This window comes from Limulus polyphemus, unplaced genomic scaffold (assembly GCF_000517525.1).
Source record: "Limulus polyphemus unplaced genomic scaffold, Limulus_polyphemus-2.1.2 Scaffold8582, whole genome shotgun sequence".
NCBI lineage: Eukaryota > Metazoa > Arthropoda > Merostomata > Xiphosura > Limulidae > Limulus > Limulus polyphemus.
Window position 1 is genome coordinate 15,411 of NW_013674192.1, and position 13,607 is coordinate 29,017.

Here is a 13,607-nt window from a genome sequence, read left to right on the forward strand (position 1 = left end):
AGTTTCACAAACTTACAAGCAGTATAAAGTATTCTTTCTAGTCTGGAACTTCCTTGATGAGCGAGTTAATAATGAGTTGATGTAGGTACGATTCGCTTCACAGGAAGCTAGCTGGCTTTGTCCTTCGATATTTACCGGCCACACAGCGATGAATTTATATAATGTTTTCATAAAAATACTAATGTCCAATGAGAATCCACTGAAGTTTAACGATTTGTAATGTTCGAACTTTGTAAAGATTCCTGGTAAATTATCTGAAGTTTTCCGATTGATAAGGGTTATAACAATCACAGTTATAGCTTCTAAAGTTTATAGCACAGTGATTATAGCAAATTAATAACAGATACTCCCTTCTGGCGCGTCGCGTTGGTTATATTTATAGGAGTGTGGAGGCTTCCTAGAAAATTCATATTTACGTAACAATACTGAGCTACGTTTAAGCGTTTACGTACATACATTATATTGTTGATTCTTATTCTCTAGAATCTTCTACCACTTTGGAGAATAGGAGGGAGTTTCGCAATACATATCCAACACTATAGGCTATGCATGTTCTTGAATATAAACTTAATCTAAACAAACGTTGACATTAAAATAAATATATAATAAAAAATTCGTTACAGTCTTCAACAACAATGTAGTAACCTGTGTTAATGTATTCTGAGGAAATGTTTTACTCCAAACTTCTCTCCCTAAACTAATACAGTATATTTGTGTTTGTGTATAGACATGTCTCCATATTACAATAATGGACGTAGCGTGTATGTCAGTATTTATGTATGTAACCAAAACTCCTGCACCATCTGCTGATGGCACCACAAACGAAAATCCATAAAATAATTCACACTTTGGGTATTCAAGATTCAGACAATTAGAAAAATACGTGTGTTATGTGCAACAACCATTTCTTTATAATAGAACACAATGTTAAATAATAGTACTCTCCTCACAACAAGAACACGACTTTCAGGACTGTACGTGAGGGTTTGATTATATCTTTATTGATATACTTTTTAAATCTAGTAATGATAAAGTGGAGTTAGTTTAAAAAAATATTTTTTTCAATAAACAGTACCGCTTTTAATATACAAAAACATGACAGTTTATATCAGTAAAATTTATGAACATTTTGCGCTCTGTACAGTGAATCATTTTGATGGAAAGAATTTCGTATCACTAAAACTCTTCCCGTGCAATACTTTCCAGAAAAACAAATCCATTTTTAGAAAATGTTCACTTTTTCTCCAGTGGGACAGCGGTGTGTCTGTGGACTTACAACGCTAGAAACCAGGTTTTGATACCCGCGGTGGCGAGAGCACAGATAACACTTTTTCTAGACTATAAAATATCCTAAAAGATATTATTTTGTAACCGAAATATTCTCTTATCCAGCTTTTGCCAAAGTGTTGCAGATGCCCGCTAATAAAGCTGTTACAACTAGGGCCAATTGAGGGTGGAAAAAGGCCATTTGGCCCGAGCCTCAAATTTAGACATTTGTTATTTTTTGCATTTGTAAAGTCTCGCTATTTGTTTGCCTCCCAATCAGACCAAAATTTGATACACACTCTCATCTTAGAACTGTAAATTATATATATATATAAAATTAAATATTCAAATTATGTTCCATTTTTCTTTTGGGCTAATGATTGTCTTATTTTGTTTTCATATGCCATCACGTTTTATTTTTATTATAGTCAGAGGCCTCAAGAGAAAGAAGTGGTCAGGGCCTCTCTGAACTTGTGAGAGGGCATGTTTATAGCATAAGCATTAATCTATGTCTGTCTTTTTTAAGAAGTATAAAACATTTAGAAAACAGCTAAAATGGGGTAATAAAATAGAAAATACACAAACATATAAATCTATTTTTTGTGTGTGTGTTTTTGTTTTACTTCTAAGCTCAAACGATGGGGTTTGTTTGTATATTTTAACATTTTATGGAAACAAAGAATCTTGTTAGAAGAAGACAGTTTATACAGACCGAAAATTTTAAATCTGCTTTATAACAAAACATCACACTTAACACAGGAATAAGGTATTACCTAACTCGTCCAACTGTAATAACTGAAATAGTCATGAATTTCACCCCACCATAACTAGTTTAGAATATATTGTTGTTAGTCAAATATATCGTATTATTTTTTTTTAAGTCCGTGCACGTGTTCTGTATCTAGTGTGACATTTTTGTTAAGCGAATGTTGAAAGATTGTAAACGTGTACTAATATTTTTAGTCAAGTGCAGAGTGCATATGCCAACGTCTAGAAACTCATACCACTTTGGACCTGTGTTTTTCCCTCCTAGATATGAGTTAGAGTTTTATATAATTTATGAACGTTATGTGGAATAGTCTTTGATGTATGCAGCCTTTGATTCTGGCATACAGCGCTTTATGAAATTTGGGCTGTAAATTATAATTCTATTTGTCCTTTTCCCGTACGGACGTGAAAACAAAAGACTCATCTCAACCAGAGCAGCCATTATAGTCACTTTACAACACAGAGCTCGTTCAGTCTGGTAAATAAACACTATACAAGGTAACTGTGAATAAAGGCTGTGTCTATTTGCTCGCCTGTGTTCGTGTGTGTCTCTATTATCTGCTGGATATCAGCGGAATTGAAACACCACACCTCTGAAGACAGTTATTATTTTTCAAGATTGCGCATAAATTAATGGACGACGCGATTTTTAAACAGAACTGAAACAATTAAACCCAAATTAAGACCACAAGAAAATGAAAAAACACAAAGGGTTAACAAATAATTTTATAATCGTGCATCAACCGTGGGCATCGCCATCTTTTCCTCCCCCCTTTTTTTATGGGTACTCCGTCCCCAAAACCCTTACCAAGAGTGACACCTCCATGTACAACCAGCCCAGCGAGTATGGTTATTTATTTATTGTAAACTCCAAAGTTGATATTAATTGTAAAACAACACAACAGGTCTTGTCATCGCTGTCAGAGAAGAATGTTTTAGTTCTAGACAGTTTGATAAAAATAGATCCAAGTTAAGAAAAATGATTCGACCACGTGAATTGAAATAATTTTAACGCGACTTTCCAGCTTGTGTATGTATAATTAAAGTAGTTAGGGACGTTTTCATCCTCGCCTTGTGCACAGGTGTTACTTCCCACATATTTCACTGGAAAACGAATAGTACGTAACATTTGAAGAGCACCCTCTACACATTTTGTGAGTAGGACACATGAAGAAAAATTGGAAAACGTCAAATATTTGAGAGATATAATAATATAAGGAAAACTAGGAGAAGGCATAAAATGTAATCCAGAATCCAAGAGCTCTCGGGACTCTGAAGCCACCCATTGATCCCGGCTATGACCCACATTCCCTTGGTCATATAAACTTTGCTTCACCCACTTTTAGTTTGCTTTCTATACCTCTGCAAGGAAGTGGTGAGTGTAGAACATTTTTCTTACTCTCTATGTCTATGTATGTTTCTAGCTAGGGCCAATTAGAGGGGAGCGCCATTTGGATCGGGCCTCAAACGTAGACAATTGTTGTTGTTTTTTTGCGTTACTTTAGTTTCACGATTTGTTTTTACTAGCCTCTCGATGAGACCAAAAGTGTGACATACAAATTATATATACAAAGTAAATATTTAAACTATGATTCCCTTTTCTTTTAAGCTAATGATTGTCTTATTTTGTTTTCATGTGTCATTATCTTTTTTTATTATAGCCAGGGGTCTCAAAACATAGAAGTGGCCCGGGCCTCTCTGCACCTCTGAGAGGACCTGTTTCTAGCTATCATGATATCTATTTATCTGTTGTTTTTTTATTTCTCCGTCTCAAACAATACACCAAATTTGCCTAAACACACTGAAGAAAAAAGATCACAGGGGTGATCTTTAAATATCGACTGTGAATACGGAAAACTGACATTCGTAGACAAAGTTGTTAGAAAAATTCTATTATTCATTCATTTTAACAGCTAAGACTGACGAGGGGCATATGCCTGAAACGTAGCTAAAAAAATAAATTTTTATTATAGACGTGTGCTTTAATTTTTAATAATATCTCTTATAACAATGTTTTCACGTTATGTAATTAAGGTGGCGCGAAGAAAGGCCTACGAATTTAAACTTCATATAAGTTGTTTTGGTTTTAATAATAGATTTTCCATAAATCAGCTAAGTAGATTTCGAAAATAATATTCATTTTTTTTCTATCACTTAAGATGTTTTTACAAATTACTTAGATCCAAATTATATTTCGTTTACCACAATGAACATTTTTTATTATTATGTTTTTTTAACAAAAATACAAACTAAAGTAAAAGGAAGAACATTGATGTCAGACGAATATGCATCCTCATTCATACTGATTTTAGTCTCAAACCTACGTGTTGTTGTCTTTCTTTTATGTATTGCGTTATGACGTTTTGTGAAAAACCTGTACGTGATGGGGAAACGTGGATATCATTTTTTGGATTCAGCGTTTACGTAGAACACGTAAAAATTTCAAAACAGTGAAACCATCGCAGGCCTGCGTTATTTTAAGTCAGTAAATTCTTCGTGAGTGTAACTGATTTTATTGGAGATGCAGAATAAAAACAAATAAACGTTTTCAAACCTGGTTTTTACAAAGTTCTGGGTAAATTTTTCTGAAAATTGGTTGAGATTTCAAGGTTTCATAACTTCACTCAAAGAGGAACAGGTAATCGGAAAATTTACGTTTAGGGGAGGTAAGCATAGCATTAGGCCCTTATCTATAGGATTTTTCACAGAGATCACTTGGTACATCTCTAAAATTGAAAATCACCTTGATGTGATCAGTGCTGTTGGTATTTTCATCTGGAATTTATTCAGTTGAAAGGTCAACAGTTATAATGTTGATATTGTCCAACATATAATTGTAGACGATCCACGTTAGTTTTTAGGCTACTCTTTAATGATTCATATCCATTTTCAGACATAGACATGAGAAACAGGCAGGTAAGTTATGTACGTAACAGTTCGTAGCTTTAAAACAGGGAAATTTGGGACTGACTTAGCCGTGTTTACAAGTTGCTCAGATCTTCGTACCTTGTTTACTATAGATTGCTGAACATAGAATACGTATATTCATGTATTAAATGTCATTTGCTGTGTAATAAATATTTATTACAGTTCTAGTTGTGCTAGGTTTCAGTCTAATGGATCTGTTGAATGTGAAATACGCAGTACTTTCGGTTGAAATAATTATATCTGAAAAATATCAAAGTTTTGTTATACATTTTTTTCACCTGATAATAACGTTAATTTTATTAAACATAACATTTTCTCAGTTACTTAGATTTTGAATGATTTTATTTATTTAACTTTCTACAGATTCGACCACGCAATAACTCTATTACCATCCTGTTACACTTTTGGTTTAGGTGTTTTTTAATAATTATATATTGTGTTATTACCATGTTATAGTTTCTGTCTCGGTATTTGTTTTTAATAATTATGAATTTTATCACCTTCTTACTGTTTCGGTCTAGGATTTTTTTTTAAGGGGGGAGGAGATAACAATGACTTTTATTACATCGCTACAGTTTCGGTCTAGGAATTAATTTACATTTTTCAGTAAATAGAATCCATTCACATTTTTACAGGACACAAAACCTTGGTTTAAATGTTTACAGTAAATATATTCTTGATTCACATGTTTACAGTAAATTAAGACCTGAATCACATGTTTACAGTTAATATAGCCTTCATTCACATGTTTACAGTAAATATAGCCTTAAGGGACGTAGAAAGTTGTTTGATTCACACCTTGTCGACAACTTTCAGAATCTTAGGGTCTATTTTTAGAATCTATATAAATATAATTGTTCTCTCTGTTGTCTGTCCATGTAATTACTTCGCAGGTGTTGATTGATCTTCATCAAAATTGGTGTGGAGGTTCATTTGTTCCAAGGGGAGATACACACGTTTCCATTTATCGTCACATGGATCCAACAAACCATCATGCCAAATTTGATGAAGATCCATCCACAGGAGGTGAGGTAGTGGTAAACAACGCCCATAAAAACCACAGAATTCAAAACTGAACATCTTTGCGGTTTCACATTTTGTGTTTTCTTATTTTAATAGGCATTTTTGCCTTTTTTACAATTACATATAAGGGAAGCAACTTTTCATGTCCTACGATAAACTTTCATTAATCATGAAGTTAGATAACTTCCGTCAATGGACCGGATGGGATATTGTATTATGTTAATGTAATTACCAACTTCAATCTGGACGAATCATCATCCGGCTACAAATATATTACACCAGCTACAGACTTATTAATTACTAGAACAAAGCGTACACTTCTTGTACTCTAAACAAGGTTTACACGTGTTGTACTCTAATCAAAGCTTACACATTCTGTACTCTAAAGAAGCTCATACCCATTGAACTCTACACCAAGCTTTAAACAGTTGTACTTTAAACATAGCTTACACACGTTCAACCTAAATTTATCGATTAGAAATTTTAATAAAACATGAATTCAGCATGTATTATTCCTGTTTGTTTTACAATATTTCATAAATCGGACTCGAGATTGTTTAGTGATTCATGTTGTTTTTGGTTTCCAGGTGTCTTTGTTACCATGCTGTTTCCAGAAACTAACCACCAACAAACGGAAACTTCTAAAGCACAAGACGATAAAGAAAAGGAAAAGCGTAATTGTGGAAATACTTCTTTTGGAGAGAATCAAACAGTACTTCTAAAATAAGATAAATTAAATTATCCCCCACCCCCAGCTGTCCGGAATCTGACTCGTTGTCTTGAGCCTTGTTGACTCGATGTTCTGACATTATAAGAAACTTTGTTAATTTACATTAAGTGTTGACAGAGTTCAAAAAATGTGTTTTTTGTTTAAAACACTTATAACTTATCGATACCTGATGAAAGTTAAACTAGTCTTCATTATTGAAGTTTTACTATCAGTGGTGAGAAAATTAATCAGAACGAATCTTATACGTGTTTTACTTTAAACAAAGCTGTACTCGTTGTACTCTAACAAAGGTTACACGTGCTTTACTCCAAACCAACCTGATACTTGTTGTAATATATAGTACGTTATCTTTACTACATTAATTCCAATTTTAGGATGGTTTGGAATGTTCTGTATAATGGCAGCTTTCACTTTTGTAGGTAGGTAATATTATTTTGATATAAATCATTTTACGCGAAACGTAAAACATATTTATGTTAAACAAATTATTTTTATTGTCTTACTTTGATGTGACAATAACATTTTTCCCCCCTCAACCTAGGGTGTCTCGAGTATTGTGTGGCCTTTGTTAGTTATAAATATATTTATCTCGAATTCCATTAGAAACTGTCTTTAAAGTGATTTTTCAAAGCGCATTCTGTTATAGAAATAAGAAATATATTATAATTAATTTGTTAACATTCTCAGTACAAAAATGGCGTCCTTTTTGTTACTAGAAAAATAAAATAAAGAAGAGGATCTTTTATATTTAACCACGTAAATAACGAGATATTTTGAAGAAACGTCTGCATTAAAACGTTTACTTATTCCAATAAAAAGGTTATTATTCTTAACTTTCTTTATATTCAACTGGGTTATTCAGGATATCGATAGCTCCCGAGGAAGCTGTAAAAGCGAAATATTGAGCTAATAAAGCAGTACTCTGGATATACAAGTCATTATTTCATTTGTGTTAATGAAAAGATAATAAAATTGTGTTAATTTAATGGGAATCCAGATATTTTATTTCTAGCTACGTCTCGTCTTATTTCAGGGAAAGTGATGTTTCTAATATGGGTTTGTGGTTTGTACGTCACCTTTCCAATTTGTTTTGTTTGTATCCCTGCTGTTACTGCTGAGGTATTTGGAACAAAGTACACCGTCATCATTTATGGAATGATTCTTTTTGTGGCGGTAAGACCGTGGAAGCTAAAATAACAGAATAACTACTTAGCTAAGCCTAAAACACTGCGGAACAATTATATGAGTTCGATGTCATTTTAGTTCAAAAATCTAAAGATAATTGTTCGCTAATGGCGCACGTGATACTGCCGGAAGTGAGATCAGGATCCCTAACCAGGATAGCACTTTTTGAATCCAATTGAATCTTAAGGAGTATGAAAAACTAAGCTTACAATTAAATGTTTCACAACTGTTATTTCATCAAGTTATTTCAAAAGAAAAATCAAAGAGAACACTTTATTAAACCTAAACGAGTTTGTTGCATTTTTATATTATTTGTGATGTAATTTTTATTTCTCGTCAAAATTAATATAATTTGTTGTGTTTCACTGACAAATAAATAACTACATTTTAAATTAGAAGATTTTTCTTTTCCAGTTAACTGTTTTAATTTTGTTCGCAATGAAGACCATGTTACTATTCACGCTGATCGCGACATCTACCGGAGGAGAACATCCGCTTACTTGCAGGGGCAGATGTTGGAAAACATAACCAAAACTAATTAACTTGTATTCACTGCTGTTATATGTTACTGTACACCAATTACTAAATCATACGACAGCGTATTATTATGAATCATCCAAATAACAGTAGTTTTACCGGATTTAAAAAAAATCATTTGTATCATTATTCAGATAGGCCTAATGGATTTTCGAGTCGCTGGTACAAATCCCGTCACCGAACACGCTCGCACTTTCACCCATGGAGGCGTTGTAACGTGATAATCAATCTCATTTTTCATTGTTAAATGATAAGCCAAAGACTTTACGACAGGTGATGTTCTATAACTGCTTTCCCTCCAGTCTATCACTTTAAAATTAAGGACAACTAGCACGGATAGCCCTCGAATAGCTTTGCGCAAAATTTAATAACCAAATTATTAAGGCATTAAAACCTTTACACCTGAGCTACGTATCATTAGTATGTTTATATTTAACTAAATTTTATTTTAGCTTTGTTACCTCACTTTATAGCTTTGCGCTTACCGATAAACACATTAGAAATGAGGCCTAAAATCAATACGTAAAAACTGGAAGCTATTTTATTTTAGTACAAAAAAAAATTATTTATTTTCAGAGATTAAAATATTTTGTTAAATTAATATTCTGGAAGTCCTCTAAAAATTTGATACAATAAAAATTTTTTATATTATGAACATAAACTCACCTTGTAAGAACTTTTTTGTTGAATTAGGCCTACCAAGATTCTACTAAGTGCGTGAAACACGGAAGACACAGATCCAACGGCGGCTAGAAACTTGTCGTCGTGAACGAATGATTGACCAAATGTCTAGACAAAATAATTTATTTAATAATTTAGACAACTTAAATATTTAAGGTCTATATTTATCCTTCAAGAAGTCAGTGATATGACTTAGAACAATTATAGTATTTTGGTTTAAACATTTTTGTGTAAATCGCGTTACTAGAGGGCCAGTGACTATTTGTTTGTTTTGAATTTCGCGCAAAGCTACACGAGGGCCATGTGCGCTAGCCCTCCCTAATTTAGCAGTGTAAGACTACAAGCATGGACCAACAAGCATTTTACTGAATATATAATATATGCTAGGGTTAATATATTTCAACGAATTATGTATTTTTTCTATATTTGCTGTACTGTATATTGATTCATGAAACTTTCTAATGTAAATTATTAATTATTAAAATGAAATTCAATGAAGATGTTTTTTTATAATTTATTTTATCCGTTTACATTCGTCTAAAACAAAAAAATAGGTTGTTGTCATATGACTTTAATTAATGGCCGGATTAAGATTACTTGGGGTTTAAGAGCTAATGGAATTGCATGTCTTTTGAAAAACGGGGTGTATCCAAAGCTTTTGGGGTCCGGGGATTCGGCCCCGTTAACCCTTGCGATAATCCGTCACTGGCCCCCTAATGTCAATTTACTTTATTATTACATAATATTAAATGAGATGTCACGTTCGTTAAGCATACCTTCCAAAGAGTTCTATCTGCTAGTAGTAACGGCAGTCTGTTCTTTTCATTCATTAACATTTGTGAACACATTCTACTTTTGAGGACTTCTCGCGGGGTTACTGCAAACTCTTTAGACTCAAACACTTCGGTTCTTGGTGTGTTCTCATTGGCCAGTTCCTTGGTATCTGCAGTGCTCGTGTGCTCTACTCCTTCCTGGTCCAACTTAGAAACAATGAAACTTTCTTCACAGTTTCGTTTGGTTGTTTTGACTGTGCTTTGCCTGATTTTTAGCGTTATAAACCCTAGGCTTACCGCTAAGCCAAGTTCCCGCAACTATGTTAAGATAAAAGTCTCACTAATATCTATTCGATTAGACAAGAGTACTCCAAGAACTGGCGGTGGGTGCTGTTGACTTGATTCATAATTATGGATAGCTACGCACAGATACCCCTGGTGTCATCACCACTCGCTTGGGAATTCAATAGAGTAGTTTTTCGGCGCGTGTATTATTTGAAATCCTTGTCGATCCCTACTATTAAGTAATACGCACTAAAAATATGTTATTCTGATCGAAATATTTGTATGTTTTGTTCTGATTGGTCGCATTGTATATTTTCAACAATTAAGATATTCACATATTTTTCCACCGACTGATTTGCATATTTTAATATTCTGTATTCAAAATATTTATATATGTGTTTCAGATACTTCTATGATCCTGGTATTTTAGACGCAGTCCCTTCAGTATTTCTCGTGACGGCGGGAGTACACGGCTGTTTTTTATTTGTAGGTTTGTTACTTTACAGTGAACCGAAGTCTCGAAGAGTTGAGGTAAGTAACAGTCAGTGGGTAGGACAAATATATATACAATAACTTCTCGTTCGTGTTTTTGTTTTCATTCGGTGTCTAGAACCCCATAGTTCTCTTCGATTCTGTTTTACAAATTCACCAGTAAGTCATGAACTGAAATAAACTTTAAATATCAGTTGTTGCTGCTAATATTGAAAACATTGTTCAGGAGCGTTTACTTTAGATATCAGTTGTTGATTCTAATAATTAAAATTTTGTTCAGGAGAGTTTACTTTAAATATCAATTATTTGTGCTAACAATTAAAACTTTGTTCATGACAGTTTATTTTAGATATCAGTTGTTGATGTTTATATCTTCATTTTACGGATTTTACAGATAATTAGTTGTTTGTACTAACAGTGAAAAACCTTGTTCTGGAAAGTTTACTTTAGCTAGCTGTTGTTTATAAGTTTATTGTCTACGTTGTTTCAGGTGTTTGTATGCCTACTGGGTCTTCTTTCAATAAATAATCGCTCGAACTAACAGATCTATTTTCAATCGACCAAAGTTTGGTAAAATTAATCTTTATAATCGTAGAACTCGGATGAACCTGATGCTATCGATCATAGACTCTTGTTTAGTTTTGCCCTAAACAACAACAAGAACAAAATATATGATTTCAAGTCGACAAATTTTGTCCATAAAATGTAATATTTGACGTGTTTAAAAATTATCATAAATGTTGTATAAAATTATCTTCTCTTCTTTTAACCACAAATTTAATTAAATATCATTTAACAATTATTTGTTTTTAGTGTAACAATTACGGAGGGAAAATTCTATGTTTGGTAATACTATTTGTAAACATTGTTTTCTGAATATTGTTTGAAATTCTCAACAATAAAAGAAAATATGAATTTACAGAAAAAAATACTGATAACTAGACGGATAGCTCTCTTTGTTGAAATATTCTAAAACTGCTTCTCTTCATACCCTGGCCTGGTGCTTTCAAGTAAGGACTAAACTTTTCTATGTTTCTCTCTTCACACATATATATCTATATCTAAATGTCTATTTATCTGTCCGTTTAAATGTCTTCCTATTCTATCTATCTGCCTTTATGACTGTCTAGGTTACTACATTGTTGTTTCTTGTTTCGATTTGTTATGACTAACCTTAGTTACCTATTTCATGACCTGAATATTTTAAACCTTAAAAAGGCATCTGGTAAAAGAACAATATGTATGTAGTTCCATTATTTACCTCTAGCTGAACAACCTTACAGCCAATGTAGGCTGTGGATTCTGAAATTGATTCAAATCTTAACCACTTATATCTCGCCATCTGGCACATCGTCTGAAAGAAAAATTGTAGAATTATACACGGACTTTTCTCTATGTTTAAATACTTTTATTGCGAGCTTTCGGCCCACTTACCGAACCCTTCATCGGTCAACAATGCACTGAGCAAAAAAATATGTATCTAGGCAATAGCCGTAACAATAACTGACATTTGATATCAAAGTTATTAACCATATAGAATTATGATGAATATATAAGTCGATTAAATCAATGTTCCACAGTTTAAGGAATTTCTTCCCTCAATGCATTGTTGCCCGACGAAGGCTCCGGTATGTGGGCCGAAAGCTCGCAATAAAAGTATTTTAACGAAGAGAAAGTCCGTGTATAACTCTAAAATATTAATTTATCTACGTTATGAGTCTTGTTACGTATTAGAATTTCAAACGGTCTGAAACCGAGTAAAATGATACTTTAAATTTAGTGGTTAAATTGTACTTTGGATTTAGTAGTTAAGTAAAAGTCGATATGTTGTCAGTTTATGATATTTGCCAACAAGATTGATACACAGTTTTCTTTTTTAACACAAATACGTTTTAATATACACACAACAGTATAATATACAATAACAATTATTACAAATAGTTATTACAAACAATGATTTATAAACAAAAGTTTCACAAACTTACAAGCAGTATAAAGTCTTCTTTCTAGTCTGGAACTTCCTTGATATTTTATCGAGAGTTCACGATGAGCGAGTTAATAACGAGTTGATGTAGGTACGATTCGCTTCACAGGAAGCTAGCTGGCTTTGTCCTTCGTTATTTACCGGCCACACAGCGATGAATTTATATAATGTTTTCATAAAAATACTAATGTCCAATGAGAATCCAATGAAGTTAAACGATTTGTAATGTTCGAACTTTTTAAAGGTTACTGGTCAAATATCTGAAGTTTTCCGATTGATAAGGGTTATAACAATCACTGTTATAGCTTCCAAAGTTTATAGCACACTGACTATAGCAAATTAATAACAGATACTTTCTTCTGGCGCGTCGCGTTGGTTATATTTATAGGCGTGTGGAGGCTTTCTAGAAAATTCATATTTACGTAACAATACTGAGCTACGTTTAAGCGTTTACGTACATACATTATATTGTTGATTCTTACAATGAAGTTAAACGATTTGTAATGTTCGAACTTTTATATTGTTGATTCTTATTCTCTAGAATCTTCTACCACTTTGGAGAATAGGAGGGAGTTTCGCAATACATATCCAACACTATAGGCTATTCATGTTTTTAAATATAAACTTAATCTAAACAAACGTTGACATTAAAATAAATATATAATAATAAATTCGTTACAGTCTTCAACAACAATGTCGTAACCCGTGTTAATGTATTCTGAGGAAATGTTTTACTCCAAACTTCTCTCCCTAAACTAATACAGTATATTTGTGTTTGTGTATATAAATGTCTCCATATTACTATAATGGACGTAGCGTGTATGTCAGTATTTATGTATGTAACCAAAACTCCTGCACCATCTGCTGAATGGCACCACAAACGAAAATCCATAAAATAATTCACACTTTGGGTATTCAAGATTCAGACAATTAGAAAACTACGTGTGTTATGTGC

The 13,607-nt window shown here is 32.9% G+C and overlaps 1 protein-coding gene across 1 annotated transcript in view; it reads right to left on the reverse strand.

The window, feature by feature from the left end:
* The window catches only part of LOC106475437, a gene marked incomplete at its 3' end in the record, with an annotated part of 19,263 nt that extends 10,041 nt beyond the window's left edge, over nt 1–9,222 (reverse strand). Inside the window, exon 1 of the mRNA XM_022379544.1 lies at nt 9,104–9,222. The remainder of the gene's footprint in view (nt 1–9,103) is intronic.
* Nucleotides 9,223–13,607: the final 4,385 nt, after the last annotated feature.